Source organism: Arachis hypogaea, chromosome 9 (assembly GCF_003086295.3).
Source record: "Arachis hypogaea cultivar Tifrunner chromosome 9, arahy.Tifrunner.gnm2.J5K5, whole genome shotgun sequence".
In the NCBI taxonomy this organism is placed as follows: domain Eukaryota; kingdom Viridiplantae; phylum Streptophyta; class Magnoliopsida; order Fabales; family Fabaceae; genus Arachis; species Arachis hypogaea.
In genome coordinates this window covers 26,275,863-26,286,707 of record NC_092044.1, presented here as the reverse complement: position 1 = coordinate 26,286,707, position 10,845 = coordinate 26,275,863, and the positions used below count along the sequence as shown (strand labels likewise).

Here is a 10,845-nt window from a genome sequence, read left to right as displayed (position 1 = left end):
GCTTCCAATAATTATGTGGAGGAACATGTATCCCCTGAGGTATCTCAGGGATTTCTTGATGAGGGAATTTCTCATGCTTTCTTGATGTGCAGTCAAATGCTCTTCTACTGAGTTATGGACCCTTGAGATGAATATCTCCATCTCCCATGACTTGGAGGTGGAAGCTTTTTGTCTTCCCTTTTCTCTTTTTTTTCTTTTTTTTTTGAGATTTCTCTGAATTGTTGATTTTTAGTTTCTCTTGACTTCCTCTTCAGAGTCCTTTCAGGTTTAGGATCAGCTTCAACAAGAGTGCCTTTTTCCTTGTTCCTGCTCATATGAAAGAGAAGAGGAAAAGAAAAAGAAGAGAAATCCTCTATGTCACAATAAAGAGGATCCTTATTATTAGTAGAAGAAGAAAGGGGATAATGGAAGGAGAGGGATGAATAGTCTGTATAAAGAGTAACGATAGGGGAGGTGATAAGAGATGAAGAGAAGTGTTAGTAAATAAATAAATAAATAGAAGAAGATGAGAGAAGGATTTTCGAAAATATTTTTGAAAAGGAGTTAGTAATTTTGAAAATTAAAGATGAATTAAAATTAAAATTAAAATTTGAAACAATTAGTTAATTAAAAAGAATTTTTGAAAAAGGGGTGAGATATTTTTGAAAATTAGAGAGGAAAGAGTAGTTAGATGGTTTTGAAAAAGATAAGAAACAAATAAAAAGTCAAATAGTTAGTTGAAAAAGATATTAAAGTCAAATTTGAAAAGATAAGAAGATAAGAAGTTAGATAAGATATTTTGAAATCAAATTTTTTTTGAAAAGGATAAAATTTTGAAAAAGATATGATAAGAGATAAGATAAAAAGATATGATAAACATATATGATAAAAAGATAAGGTTTTTAAGAAAAAGATATTTTGAAAAAGATCTAATTTTCAAAATTAAAATTGATTACTTGACTAACAAGAAACTAAAAGATAAGATTCTAGAATTTAAAGATTGAACCTTTCTTAACAAGAAAGTAACAAACTTCAAATTTTTTAATCAATCACATTAATTGTTAGTAAAATTTCAATTTTTTTTAAAGATAAGAAAAAGATTTTGAAAATAAATTTTTAAAATTTCGAAAATTACAAAAAAAATGAAAAAGATGTGATTTTTGAAAAAGATTTTGAAAATATAAGATTTTTAAAATTGAAAATTTGACTTGACTTGCAAGAAACAACTAATTTTTAAAAATTTTTGACCAAGTCAACCCAAAATTTCGAAAATTTGGAGGGAAATAAGGAAAAGATATTTTTTGATTTTTTTGAATTTTTAATGATGAGAGAGAAAAACAACAAAAATGACTCACACCATGAAAATTATGAATCAAAACTCATGATGCATGCAAGAACACTATGAATGTCAAGATGAACACCAAGAACACTTTGAAGATCATGATGAACATCAAGAACATAATTTTAAAAAAATTTTTATGCAAAGAAAATATGCAAGACACCAAACTTAGAAATCTTTAATGCATGGACTCTAACAAACGAAAAATACATATGAAAAACAACAAACAACATAAAACAAGAAATCATCAAGATCAAACAAGAGGATTTACCAAGAACATCTTGAAGATCATAAAGAACAGTATGAATGCATGAATTTTCGAAAAATGCAAGAAAAATTTTTTTAAAGCATGCAATTGACACCAAACTTAAAAATTGACTCAAGACTCAAACAAGAAACACAAAATATTTTTGGTTCTTTTATGATTTTATGATTTTTTGTATTTTTATTATTTTAATTTTTTCGAAAAACATGGTTAGAAAAACGAAAAAGAAAAGAAAAATTTTGAAAAAGATTTTTGAAAAGAAAATTACCTAATCTGAGCAACAAGATGAACCGTCAGTTGTTCATACTCGAACATTCCCCGGCAACGGCGCCAAAAACTTGGTGGACGAAATTGTGACCCTCTTTGTATTTGCATGAGATTTATTTAATGGCTATTGATTATGTGTGGACACAACTCCGTTCATCTTAACCAGCAAGTGTACTGGGTCGTCCAAGTAATACCTTACGTGAGTAAGGGTCGATCCCATAGAGATTATTGGTATGAAGCAAGCTATGGTCACCTTGTAAATCTCAGTCAGGCGGATTCAAGTATAATTGGATTATTGGTTTAAATTTGATTAATGGAATAAATAGAAAATAAAGATAAATAAACTAAGATAGAAATACTTATGTAAATTAATGGTGGGAATTTCAGATAGGCGTATGGAGATGCTGTGCTCCTCTCGAATTTATACTTTCTTATTACATTCATCCAATCCTTCTTACTCCTTTCCATGGCAAGCTGTATTTAGGGCATCACCGTTGTCAATGGCTACATCCCATCCTCTCAGTGAAAATGGTCCTATGCTCTGTCACAGCACGGCTAATCATCTGTCGATTCTCAATCAGGTTGGAATAGAATCTCTTGATTCTTTTGCGTCTGTCACTAACGCCCAACCTTCAGGAGCTTGAAGCTCCTCACAGTCATTCAATACCAAAATCTTACTCGGAATACCACGGACAAGGTTAGACTCTCCAGATTCCCGGAATCCTACTCGGAATACCACAGACAAGGTTAGACTTTCCGGATTCCCATGAATGCTGCCATCTATCTAGCTTATACCACGAAGATTCTGTTGGGGAATCTAAGAGATATGCGCCTGGCCTAAGGTAGAACGGAAGTGGTTGTCAGTCACGTGCGTTCATAAGTGAGAATGATGATGAGTGTCACGGATCATCACATTCATCAAGTTGAAGTGCAACGTATATCTTGGAATAAGAATAAAAGAGACTTGAGTAGAAAATAATAGTAATTGTATTGAAACTTGAGGTACAGCAGAGCTCCACACCCTTAATCTATGGTGTGTAGAAACTCCACCGTTGAAAATACATAAGTGAAAGGTTCAGGCATGGCTGAGAGGCCAGCCCCCTGAATGATCAAAAGACCGAATGGCCAAAAGATGACTAATACACTAGTAAAAAGTCTTATTTATACTAAACTAGCTACTAGGGTTTACATGAGTAAGTAATTGATGCATAAATCCACTTCCGGGGCCCACTTGGTGTATGTTTGGGCTGAGCTTGATCTATCCACGAGCTGAGGCTTCTCTTGGAGTTGAACGCCAAGTTATAACGTGTTTTGGGCGTTCAACTCCGGGTTGTGACGTGTTTCTGGCGTTTAACTCCAGATAGCAGCATGTACTTGGCGTTGAGCGCCACTTTACGTCGTCAATTCCCGAATAAAGTATGGACTATTATATATTGCTGGAAAGCTCTGGATGTCTACTTTCCAACGCCGTTGAGAGCGCGCCATTTGAAGTTCTATAGCTCCAGAAAATCCATTTTGAGTACAGGGAGGTCAGATTCCAACAGCATCAGCAGTCCTTTGTCAGCCTCCTTATCAGAGTTTTGCTCAGGTCCCTCAATTTCAGCCAGAAATTACCTGAAATCACAGAAAAACACACAAACTCATAGTAAAGTCCAGAAATGTGAATTTAACATAAAAACTAATGAAAACATCCCTAAAAGTAGCTTGAACTTACTAAAAACTACCTAAAAACAATGCCAAAAAGCGTATAAATTATCCGCTCATCAGAATACAATAGTAAAAGGTCCTATTTATAATGAAACTAGCTACTAGGATTTATAGAAATAGGTAAATGATGCAGAAATCCACTTCCGGGCCCACTTGGTGTGTTCTTGTGCTGAGCATTGAGCTTTACACGTGTAGAGGTCTTCCTTGGAGTTAAACACTAGCTTTGGTCCCAGTTTGGGCGTTTAACTCCAACTTTTATGCCAGTTATGGCGTTTTGACACCAGAAAAGGGCAGAGAGCTGACGTTTTGATGCCATTTTACGTCATCAAAACTCGCACAAATTTTGGACTATTATATATTTCTGGAAAGTCCTGGATGTCTACTTTTCAATGCAATTGAGAGCGCACCATTTGGAGTTTTGTAGCTCCAGAAAATCTTCGAGTGCAGGGAGGTCAGAATCTAACAGCATCTGCAGTCCTTTGTCAGCCTCTGAATCAGATTTTTGCTCAGGTCCCTCAATTTCAGCCAGAAAATACCTAAAATCATAGAAAAATATGCAAACTCGTAGTAAAGTCCAGAAATATGAATTTTGCATAAAACTAATAAAAACATCCCAAAAAATAGCTAGATCCTACTAAAAACTACCTAAAAACAATGCCAAAAAGCGTATAAATTATCCGCTCATCACAACACCAAACTTAAATTGTTGCTTGTCTCCAAGCAACTGAAAACAAAATAGGATGAAAAGAAGAGAATATACAATGAATCCAACAGTATCAATGAAACTTAGTTCTAATTAGATGAGTGGGGCTTGTAGCTTTTTGCTTCTGAACAGTTTTGGCATCTCACTTTATCCTTTGAAATTCATAATGATTGGCATCTATAGGAACTCAGAATTTTAGATAGTGTTATTGATTCTCCTAGTTCAGTATGTTGATTCTTGAACACAGCTACTTTATGAGTCTTAGCCGTGGTCCTAAGCACTTTGTTTTCCAGTATTACCACCGGATATATAAATGCCATAGACATATAACTGGGTGAACATTTTCAGATTGTGACTCAGCTTTGCTAAAGTCCCCAGTTAGAGGTGTCCAGAGCTCTTAAGCACACTCTTTTGCTTTGGATCACGACTTTAACCACTCAGTCTCAAGCTTTTCACTTGGACCTGCATGCCACAAGCACATGGTTAGAGACAGCTTGGTTTAGCCGCTTAGGCCTGGATTTTATTTCCCTGGGCCTTCCTATTCATTAATGCTCAAAGCCTTGGATCCTTTTTACCCTTGCCTTTTGGTTTAAAGGGCTATTGGCTTTTTCTGTTTGATTTTTTTTCTTTTCTCTTTTTTTGCCATTTTTTCACTGCTTTTTCTTGCTTCAAGAATCAATTTCATGATTTTTTAGATTATCAATAACATTTCTCTTTGTTCATTATTCTTTTAAGAGCCAACAATTTTAACATTCATGAACAACAAGATAAAAAATATGCACTATTCAAGCATTCATTCAGAAAACAAAAAGTATTGCCACCACATCAAAATAATTAAACTAATTTCAAGATAAAATTTGAAATCCAAGTACTTCTTGTTCTTTTGTAATTAAGCACATTTTTCATTTAAGAGAGGTGAAGGATTCATGGAGTTATTCATAGCTTTAAGACATAGACACTAGACACTAATGATCATGTAGTGAAGACACAAACATAGATAGATCAAACAGCATAAAGCCGAAAATAGAAAAATAAATAGACAATGAGATTAAGGAATGAGTCCACCTTAGTGAGGGTGGAGTCTTCCTCCTCTTGAAGAACCAATGGTGCTCTTGAGCTCCTCTATGTCTCTTCCTTGCCTTTGTTGCTCATCCCTCATAGCTCTTTGATCTTCTCTAATCTCATGGAGAATGATGGAGTGCTCTTGGTGTTCCATCCTTAATTGGTCCATGTTGTAACTCAAGCTTTCCAAAGAAGTGTTGAGTTGCTCCCAATAATTGTGTGGAGGAAATTGCATCCCTTTAGGCATCTTAGGGATTTCTTGATGAGGGACTTCCTCATGCTCTTGTTGAGTGCCATGAATGGGCTCTCTAGTTTGCTCCATCCTCTTTTTAGTGATGGGCTTGTCCTCTTCAATGAGGATGTCTCCCTCTATGATAATCCCAGTTGAATAGCAAAGGTGACATATGAGATGAGGGAAGGCTAATATTGCCAAAGGTGAGGACTTGTCAGCCACCTTGTAGAGTTCTAGAGGTATGATTTTATGAACTTCTACTTCCTCTCCAATCATGATACTATGGATCATGATGGCCTGATCTACAGTTACCTCAGATCAGTTGCTAGTGGGAATGATAGAGCGTTGGATGAACTCCAACCATCCTCTAGCCACAAACTTAAGATCCGGTCTTCTCAATTGAATCGGGTTGCCTCTTGAGTCTCTTTTCCATTGAGCTCCTTCTACACATATGTCCATGAGGACTTGGTCCAACCTTTGATCAAAATTGACCCTTCTAGTGTAGGGGCGTGCGTTTTCTTCCATTATTGGCAGGTTGAACGCTAGCCTCACGTTTTTCAAACTGAAATCTAAGTATTTCCCCCGAACCATTGTAAGCCAATTCTTTGGGTTTGGGTTCATACTTTGATCATGGTTCCTAGTGATCCATGCATTTGTATAGAACTCTTGAACCATTAAGATTCTGACTTGTTGAATGGGGTTGGCCAGAACTTCCTAACCTCTTCTTTGGATTTCTTGTCGGATCTCTGGATATTCGCCCTTTTTGAGCCTAAAAGGGACCTCAGGGATTACCTTCTTCTTGGCCACAACTTCATAGAAGTGGTCTTGATGGACTTTTGAGATGAATCTTTCCATCTCCCATGACTCAGAGGTGGAGGCAGTTGCCTTCCCTTTCCTCTTTCTAGAGGTTTCTCTGGCCTTAGGTGCCATAAATGGTTATGGAAAAATAAAAAGCAATGCTTTTACCATACCAAACTTAAAATATTTTCTCGTCTCCAAGAAAAAGAAGAAAAAAAGATGTAAAAGAAGAAGAAAATAGAGGAGATGGAGGGTGTATAGGGTTCGGCCAAAGGGGGAAGAAGGGGTTTGTGATGTGTGAAAATGAAGGAGTGAAGAGGGGTATTTATAGGGAGAGTGGCCGAATGGGTTTGGGTGGGTTTGGGAGGGAAATGGTTTTGAATTTTGAAGGCGGGTGGGGGTTTTTGGGGAAGAGTTAAGGAAGTGATTGGTGAAGGGTATTTGGGAAAGAGATATGGAGGTGATTGGTGAAGGGTATTTGGGGAAGAATGTTGTAGAAAGGTATGAAAAGGAGAGAGAGTGATTTGAGGTTGGTGGAGATCCTGTGGGGTCCACAGATCCTGAGGGGCCAAAGAATTCTCTTCCCTGCTCTAATTGTGCGTTCAAAACACCTTCGAGTGCAACTCTAGCGTTTAAACGCTAGCCTACTGCCCTTTTCTGGCATTTAAACGCCAGCGTTCCTTCCTGTTCTGGCGTCTAAACGCCAGTTTGTTGCCCTGTTCTGGTGCCCTATTCTGGTGTTTAAACGCCCAAAAAGGTGCTAAATTGGGCATGTAAATGCCCGCTTTGCTAGTAAGTCCTTCCTCCAAGGGGTGCTATTTTCAATGCTGTTTTTGATTTTTTTTTCTTTATTTTTGTAATTGTCTTTGTGACTTCACATGACCATCAACCTAAAGAAAACAAAATAATATAGATAAAATTAAAATAAAATTGGGTTGCCTCCTAATAAGCGCTTCTTTAATGTCAATAGCTTGATAGTGAGCTCTCTTGGAGCCTCATAGATGATCAGAGTATGGTTGAGATCTCTCAACACCAAACTTAGAGTTTGGCTGTGGCCTCCCAACACCAAACTTAGAGTTTGAATGTAGGGGCTCTGTTTGACTCTGTATAGGGAGAAGCTCTTCATGCTTACTCTCCATGGTTACAGATGGAGAACCTTGAGTCTTTACTACAAGGCATTCTTCATTCACATGAAGGATCAACTCTCCTCTGTCAACATCAATTACAGCTCTTATTGTGGCTAGGAAGGGTCTTTCAAGGATGATAGATTCATCTTCATCCCTCATAGTATCTAGGATTATGAAATCAGCCGGAAAGTAAAGGCCTTCAACCTTCACTAGCACGTCCTCTACTAGTCCATAAGGCTTTTTCATGGATTTATCTGCCATCTCCAATGAGAATTTGGCAGCCTGTACCTTATAGATTCCTAGTTTCTCCATTACAGAGAGTGGCATCATGTTAATCCCTGACCCCAGGTCACATAGAGCTTTTTCAAAGGTCATGGTGCCTATGGTACAGGATATTAAGAATTTACCAGGATCCTGTTTCTTTTGAGGTAAATTTTGCTGAACCAATGTATTCAGTACATTGGTGAGCAAGGGAGGCTCTTCCTCCCAAGTCTCATTACCAAACAGCTTGGCATTCAGCTTCATGATTGCTCCTAAATATTGGGCAACTTGCTCTTCAACAATGTCTTTATCCTCTTCAGAAGATGAATAGTTATCAGAGCTCATGAATGGTAAAAGAAGGTCCAAGGGAATCTCTATGGTCTCTGTATGAGCCTCAGATTCCTTTGGCTCCTCATTAAGGGATTTCGTACTGACCATTGGATGTCCCCTGAGGTCTTCCTCATTGGGATTCACGTCCTCCTCCTCCTCTAAGGTTTCGGCCATGTTGATTATATCAATGGCCTTGCACTCTCCTTTGGGGTTCTCTTCTGTATTGCTTGGGAGAGTGCTAGGAGGAGTTTCAGTAGCCCTTTTACTCAGCTGGCCCACTTGTTCCTCCAAATTTCTAATGGATGATCTTATTTCAGTCATGAAACTAAGAGTGGCCTTAGATAGATCAGAGACTATATTTACTAAGCTAGAAGGATTCTGCTCAGAATGCTCTGTCTATTGCTGAGATGATGATGGGAAAGGTTTGCTATTGCTAAACCTGTTTCTTCCACCATTGTTATTATTGAAGCCTTGCTTCTGTTGATCCTTCCATGAAAAATTTGGATGATTTTTCCATGAAGGATTATAGGTGTTGTCAAAGGCTTCACCCATGTAATTTAAGGGTTCTCAGGATCATAAGCTTCTTCTTCAGAAGATGCTTCTTTAGTACTGTTGGATGCATTTTGCAATCCATTCAGACTCTGAGAGATCATATTGACTTGTTGGGTCAATATTTTGTTCTGAGCCAGTATGACATTCAGAGCATCAATTTCAAGAACTTCTCTCTTTTGAGGCGTCCCATTACTCACAGGATTCCTCTCAGAGGTATACATGAACTAGTTATTTGCAACCATTTCAATAAGTTCCTGAGCTTCTGCAGGCGTTTTCTTTAGGTGAATGGATCCACCTGCAGAGTGGTCCAGTGACATCTTGGAAAATTCAAACAGACCATTATAGAATATATCTAATGTGGTCTATTCTAAAAGCATGTCAGAAGGACACTTTTTGGTCAGCTGCTTGTATCTTTCCCAAGCTTCATAGAGGGACTCACCATCTTTTTGTCTGAAGGTTTAAACATCCACTCTATGCTTGCTCAGCTTTTGCGGAGAAAAGAACTTGGCTAAGAAAGCCGTGACCAACTTATCCCAAGAGTCCAGGGTATCTCTGGGTTGTGAGTCCAACCATGTTCTAGCTCTGTCTCTTACAGCAAAAGGGAAAAGCATAAGCTTGTAGACTTCAGGATCAACTCTATTGGTCTTAACAGTATCACAGATCTGTAAGAACTCAGTTAAAAAGTGATAAGGATCTTCTGATGGAAGTCCATGAAACTTGCAGTTCTGTTGCAGTAGAGAAACTAATTGAGGCTTTAGCTCAAAATTGTTTGCTTCTATGGCAGGGATTGAGATGCTTCTTCGATAGAAGTTGGAAGTTGATGTAGTAAAATCTCTAAGCATCTTCCTTGCATTGTTGTTTGGTTCGGCCATAATTGTTTCTTTTGCTTCTTCCTTTTCAAAAATTTCAGTGAGGTCCTCTTCAGAGTTTTGTGCTTTAGCTGCTCTCAGTTTCCTCTTCAGAGTCCTTTCAGGTTCAGGATCAGCTTCAACAAGTATGCCTTTATCTTTGTTCCTGCTCATATGAAAGAGAAAAAAACAAAGAAAATATGGAATCCTCTATGTCACAGTATAGAGATTCCTTGAGATGTCAGAGAAAAACAAGAATAGATGGATGAGGTAAGAATTCGAACACACAAGAGAAATAGAGTTCGAATTGACAATGGAGGAGGAATGTTAGTGTTTAAATAGAAAAAGATAAGAGAGGGGGAAAGAATTTTCGAAAATTTTAATTAAAATTCAAAATAATTAGTTAAATAAAAAAAGAATTTAAAAAAGGTTAATGCTTTTCGAAAATTAAGAGTGAAAAGGTGGTTTTGAAAAAGATAAGAAATAAATTTGAAAAAGATAAGAAATAGTACAACAAACAAAAGGTCAATTAGATAGTTGAAAAAGATTTGAAAATCAATTTTGAGAAGATAAGAAATTAGAAAAGATTTTGAAATTGATTTTGAAAAAGATATGATTTGAAAAAGATATGTTTGAAAAGATATGATTGAAATTTATTTTGAAAAAGATTTGAAAAATTAAAAAGATTTGATTTTTTTTTTTGAAAAATATATGTTTGAAAAGATATGATTTTGGAAAAGATATGAATGAAAATATTTGATTTGAAAAAGATTTGATTTTGAAAAATTATGAAGATTTGAAAAAGATTTGATTTGAAAACAAAATTTCTCTCCTTGTGTCATCCTGGCGTTAAACGCCCAGGAGCCGCATGTTTTGGGCGTTTAACGCCCAATTGCTGCATGGTTTGGGCGTTTAAACGCCCAGCCAGGTACCCTGGCTGGCGTTTAAACGCCAGTTTTCCTTCTTCACTGGGTGTTTTGAACGCCCAACTTTTTCTCTGTAATTCTTCTACTTTATGTTCTTGGATCTTCATTTTGCTAAATCCTTTATTCAAGAAGATATGTTTTCAATTTTGAAAAACAACAAAATGAGTCAAAACATATAATTCTTGGATCAAAACACAAGATATATGCAAGAACATTATGAACGTCAAGATGAACACCAAGAACAATCTTGAAGATCAAGATGAACATCAAGAACTCAGTTTTCTTAATGAAAGAAAACATAGAGGACACCAAACTTAGAACTTTCTCATGTTTGGGTCATATGAATGCAAGAATGCATATGTAGAACATCATGCAGTGTAAATCAATAAATCATGAAGATCAAACAAGGCAATTAATCAAGAACGACTTGAAGATCATCAAGAACACAA

At 36.7% G+C, this 10,845-nt stretch overlaps 1 non-coding gene across 1 annotated transcript; it reads left to right on the top strand.

Moving 5' to 3' along the window:
* Nucleotides 1–8,993: 8,993 nt before the first annotated feature.
* LOC112713564 (small nucleolar RNA R71) lies at nt 8,994–9,101 on the top strand. The gene has a single exon (XR_003158535.1). It is a non-coding gene; the product is annotated as a small nucleolar RNA R71 (small nucleolar RNA).
* Nucleotides 9,102–10,845: the final 1,744 nt, after the last annotated feature.